At 43.0% G+C, this 5,400-nt stretch overlaps 1 protein-coding gene across 1 annotated transcript in view; it reads left to right on the top strand.

The window, feature by feature from the left end:
* Window positions 1–68: 68 nt before the first annotated feature.
* The window catches only part of AP3M1 (adaptor related protein complex 3 subunit mu 1), a 39,517-nt gene continuing 34,185 nt past the window's right edge, over window positions 69–5,400 (top strand). Inside the window, 2 exon segments of the mRNA XM_025212743.1 lie at window positions 69–332; window positions 1,472–1,627. The gene's annotated coding sequence lies outside the window, so the exon portion shown is untranslated.

Raw genomic sequence — 5,400 nt, 5'->3', positions numbered from 1 at the left:
GGGACGCTGTCGCACACGTGCGAGAGCCCTCCCCCCGCCCCGCGGGCAGTGCGGCTCCGGGGGCCGCCTAAGGCCGAGCACCCCGCGCCTGCACGCAGTCCGCGGAAGCAGGCGGCAGGGCACGCGTTTGCTGCAGGCAGTCACTTAGTCACCTGCGCCGGCCGGGGAGGAGGTGCGGGGTGGGGGCCTCGGAGCCATATTTGCCAGCGCTGCGGGGGCAGCGGGAGCGGAGCCGGGTTGGGCCGGGCAGGGCTAGTGCGGGCTCCGGCGCAGGTGAACGGGTCGCGCGGGGAGAGCCGGGGCCTGGAAAAGGAAGGGTGTTTTTTTTCCTGGTAGGTGCCGAAAGCTGATGCTTCTGGAAATGACCTCCCTTTGTCCTGCCGGTGTTGCTCTGAGCCTGGAAGTCCCGGCCTGGCTCGTCACAATTTATTACTTCATTAGTTAATGTTCTTGGAGGCTATAAAACGCTCAGGATGGCTGTGCTTTACTGCAGGGTTTTGGCCGCCTCCGGACAGAGGAGCGTGTGCTCGGGATAACCATCTGGGAAGTAGCAGGGAAAATTAACAAGGGCATTTTATGTCTTCTGTTTATAGACGTCTGCTGCATTATGCGCTTTCGTTTTGGCTGGGAAACCTTCCCTTTGTCCCTTTTGACTTAAAAATGTTGCCAGCTGGCAGCCTAGACTTGGTTTCATGAAGGAATTTGACATTGAAAAAAATATTGCATTTTAATAATGGTGTGGTTGAGAGTTAAGGGGTGTATCTAGCTGGCTTTCTTGGTCATGGTGTGAAAACACTACTTATTTATTAACTGGGTTGGTCCGGGTTTGTTTCTTAATGGAGTCTTTTACTGCCGTTGGCTTGAAGTTAAATATGGAAAGTCTCTTGTGCTGTAGGAGAAAACAAGAGACTGTTGTGTTAATGCTTCCTGTCTCTTGCCGGATTACAGTTATGTGAACCCCTATCCACATCAGATTTATTTGGGATGTTTAATGGTAAAGCCTCAGCATTATGGCTAAGTTCAAATGTGCAATGTTTAACTTTAAAAATATTAAAGCAAGAGACTCTACATATAAAAAAAAATAGCCTTAACTTTCTGATTGTGTGTAAGTAGAACATTTTAAGTATGGAAATTGAGGCTCTGATGTTGAATTCAGACATAGGAGAATGCCTGAATTGTTGGGGATCGTAGTGCATTTCAGTGTGAACTGAGACTTAAAGGTTTTCAGGTGTCTAGAGCCTTTTGCAATTGATAGGAGTGAGATGCTTCCAGAAATTTTGAGACTTTAGGCCTGAATGTCTGAAAGTTCATTTGAAGAGTATTCCTCAATTGGTGGATCTGCTGTTGTTGTCTAAACCAGGGGTGGGCAATTATTTCCGGCGGAGGACTGCTTACTGAGTTTTAGCAAGCCATCAAGGGCCGCATGACAGGCAGCCACGGCAGATAAATATTAATTTTCTAATTTTTTTAGGGGCCCCGCAGGCCAGATAGAATGGCCTGGCAGGTCGCATCCAGTCCACGTTTTGCCCACCCCTGGTCTAAACTGTGTGAAATGGGAAAACCAGACTTCTATGCAAAAACTTAAACTACAATTTTGGTAATAGCAAGTTGTTTCATAGTAATTCAGGTAAGAACTTCCCTATCTTTTATTAAGTATTTTTTTTTTTTATCATCCCCATATGGATTTCACAGGAGCAAGATGGCCCATGGTATCTAGATGGCAAGGAAAGGCCTTTTTTTTTTTTTTTTCCTAATTTGCAAACACTTAAGGTGCCAGCTTTTCTAGAGACCACTAAATGCATACCCCTTGCCTTTTAAGTCTAAGTTTCATGTAGCCTGTGATGTGGGAACATAAAGTAAACTAAATCTGTTGCCTCCTATGTCCTTAGAATTCTTGGCTTTGTGTTTTGGCATGTTAACAAACCAAGGAACCATATCTCCCTTGTTAACACTCGGCTTGTTTCTCTGAAGGCTTGTCTGTTAGGAACAGGGAGAAGCAACATCAAGGAGAACCCAACTTTGAGCTACCCAGCAGCAGCGCAGTTCCCTACTGGCTGGAAGCTATACCCTCAGTGCAGCCAGGAAACAAGGGGCTGGGGAGGAGTGACAGCAGCAGCATGGATGCAGTTCCCAGCTGGAAGCTGTGCTTATGCCCTAACCAGGGAGTCAGGGGTTAGGAAGAGTGGTGTTAGTGTCGGCTCCCAGCTGCCTGACCCAGTCATAGGCACAGGCAAATCCCCCTTGCTGCTGATGTGCCACCAAAGCCACCCAGTGCATGCTGGACTTGAGATGAGTTGTTCTGGCCTGTGGCTTTAAAAAGTTCCTAGCCCCTGGCTTATGGGGTACAGTGCTCCTCTGGGCAAAGGGATTCTAGGTTCCAGTCCCTATTCCCAAGGTTGTTGGCTTGTTCTTATTATTTAACAATGATATTTGCATGGGAACTGCATGAAGAGTCCTGGGTGCTGGGATCAACCCAGGTTTTCCTTCCATTAGTGAAGTGGTGTAACCACTAGTGTACAGTGCCAATCTCTCCTCTTGTTCTCTTTCTGGCCTCATATCTCCTGTGATGGATGCCCGACGGAGAGGAGGAGGAGGAAGAAGAGAATGTTTTACCCAGCTTTATCCTTTAGTGTGGCAGAATATTCTCCTAAGAAGGGGATTTGAATCCCCCAGGGGACCTAAAATTCCTGGTTCCTGACTGTGGTGCAAGTACTGTGTGTGATATGTTGCGTTTAAAAAAAATGTTGGCTGTTGTAGCCCAATGTTTTTGAGCTAAGTATGAGTTAAGCATGCTCTGAGCACATATAATGTGTCTCTAGGGATGGGTTCATCCTTGCATACCCCCATAATGCTAAATGCCTCACATTTAGCTATGCTCAGAAGCTAAGTGCAGAAACTTGTAATTTTGCAGTCCAAAATGGAAGCATGGTTTGAACTTGGACATCTACTGAGGTTTTGGAGCTTGTAGAGCAGGGCCAAACTTAATTACTGTTTGAAACTTGGCTAATTAAATTATACCAAAATCTTGTTTAGACTCCTGCAGGACCATACTGGATCTTGACTCACCTGGCAGGTTTGAAGCAGAGCCAGGAGTGGAACCCACATCTCCTGAATTTCCACCTAGTGCCTTAGCTACAAAACCATCTCTCTCTGTTGTGCTTTCATGTGCAGCTTTGTTTATCTCAGCAGGCACCTGCATTGTTGCAAGTTGCTGGCATGCAATATAGCATCTTGCACATTGCCTGTGTATACTGCTCCCTGCCTTCTTTTATAACCATAGTTGTAACTTTTCAGTACATTCTAGGTAATGATTAGTAACAGTGTAAAGTGGCATCATACCTTTAATAGTAATATATCTGTTTAAGGGTTTACAGTCATTGGGCATCTAATTAAACACTGTCTGTAATAATGTAATAGATGTTATTTACCTTTGATAGTATGCCTGTTCCTGTGTCCTCTTATCGGCTCTGAAAGGAGTTGGAGATTGTAATGTTTTTCCATGTTGTTACATGAAAGAGTTAAGCAAACAACAGTAATACAAATACAGTACAACTGATTAATCCAAACTGATTAATCAAAGAGCTGTCCAGTGCACTAAGGAAATAAATTGTTTATAGGGGAAATAATTTGTCTATCAGTTGTAATTCAGAGGTATTAATTGTAGAAAACAGCTTTAAAAAAGCGGATGTTAATAACTTGGGGTGAATGGTGTTCCTTTCTTATTACTGAGTCATTTATGTATGTGGACAGGAAAATTGGACTCTTCAAGTTCAGCAAGGCATTTGCATGACTAAATGTCCCTTAGTACAACGCGTTCTGAATCTTACAAAGTCAAAAACAGAATAGCTTAAGGGCTAAAAATCAATTTAAGAGGCCCCCCCCCCCCCCCCCCCCCCCTCCGCCCCCCCAGTGGCTGAGAGGAGATGGTGGCCTGCATTCAAACATAATGAAATGGTGATCTCAAAACTATTGAAAGTACAGATCTAAAAGATGGAGTAAAATACTGGAAAGGAAAAGCTGGCTTTCAAGCAAGTTGTAAACTGAACATTCAAATGTATCTGTTTAACAGCTAAGAATAGTAATAATGGTAATTATAAAATGAATGAGAATGATAAACCTGCTTACTGGAAGTCAGTATGCAGCCTCTTCCATTTATAAAATTTTTTTTTTGTTTGTTTGTTTTAATTTAACACATTTGACATAGTCTTTAACATTTAGTGCTTTGTTCCTTGGACCACTAACAAATGAGTCTGTGAACAACTGACCAAATTTGATATCTGTCTCTGTACCCAAGTGAAAATGCTGCATAAATATTAAACCACCTCATTTGGGCTTAAGGTAGCAATCCATATTTACAATGGATGTAGCTGGCCTATGTAAAAAGCCAATATTAATCTTATGCACTAGTAAAGTCGCACTTAGTTCCTCCATTAGAACTCTTCCTACAAGTAGCTCTTCCTAACAGTTATGAATGTCTGTTTTGGAGACAGAAGCCAGTCATAGATAGGAGGATGAAAATAAAGTGTTAGGTGCCAACTGCCATTTATGGAAGTAAGGGCTGGAAGAAACCAAATTCAGCCCTCCTCATTTAAGTTTTAGCAGTGTTTACTCTTTTTCTCTCCCTGTGCTACCCCACAGTAAGATTTTGTTGAGCCTGTCTAATAAAGAATGGGTTGGTGACTGCCAGCTTTATAGCAGCTCATTTTAAAAGCCTGAAGCAAGTTGGTAGGTAGGGAAACCTGTCATTAATTATACAAAGATATCACTTAAAACAGTTTTCAATCTGGAATAAGGCATTAATTGTCATTTACCAAATTAGTGTTGCAGTTTGTTAGACTTTGGGATGTGTTTTTATGTTTCCTTCTTTACCATACATAAAAATAAAAATCTAGCTGACAGCCCTGCAGACAGTCCAGTTACAGTTCAGTAGAATTTTCAATAGCAGTAATTTTTATATTTGAAAGAAAAAGTTTCTTCTGATGAATCCATGAAACAAAAAGCCAGACCAGCTTTTCAGACAGTTTGTTTACTAGAATATTTTGTATTTTTCTCCTTGCATGCAGTAGTAATCCTCATCCCCAGTTTTTTTTTGCCTTGGGGTAGAAAAGGTGACCAGTTGCTTAGATTTCTTGTGTACACTGTAATATCATTACTCATATTTTGCTCAAAATAGTCTTGCTATTTCCATTCCAAACATTGCTCATTCACTCAGTATCTGTGCTGTCCTTTCTAATACTATAAGTCTGTCTGTCTGTCTGTCTGTCTGTCTGTCTTGGAGCGCAAAGAAGCATTCTGACAGGTAGCAGGCCACCATCATGATGGTGGGGATACAGGGGATGGAGCAGAGGATTAAGAGATCCCCACCCTGCTCCCTGGAGGCAATGGCAACAGAGCGAACAG

The sequence above is a fragment of the Alligator sinensis genome, unplaced genomic scaffold, assembly GCF_000455745.1.
Source record: "Alligator sinensis unplaced genomic scaffold, ASM45574v1 scaffold109_1, whole genome shotgun sequence".
NCBI classification, from domain to species: Eukaryota; Metazoa; Chordata; order Crocodylia; family Alligatoridae; genus Alligator; species Alligator sinensis.
The sequence above is the reverse complement of the archived record's forward strand: the minus strand, read 5'-3'. Positions and strand labels throughout refer to the sequence as shown.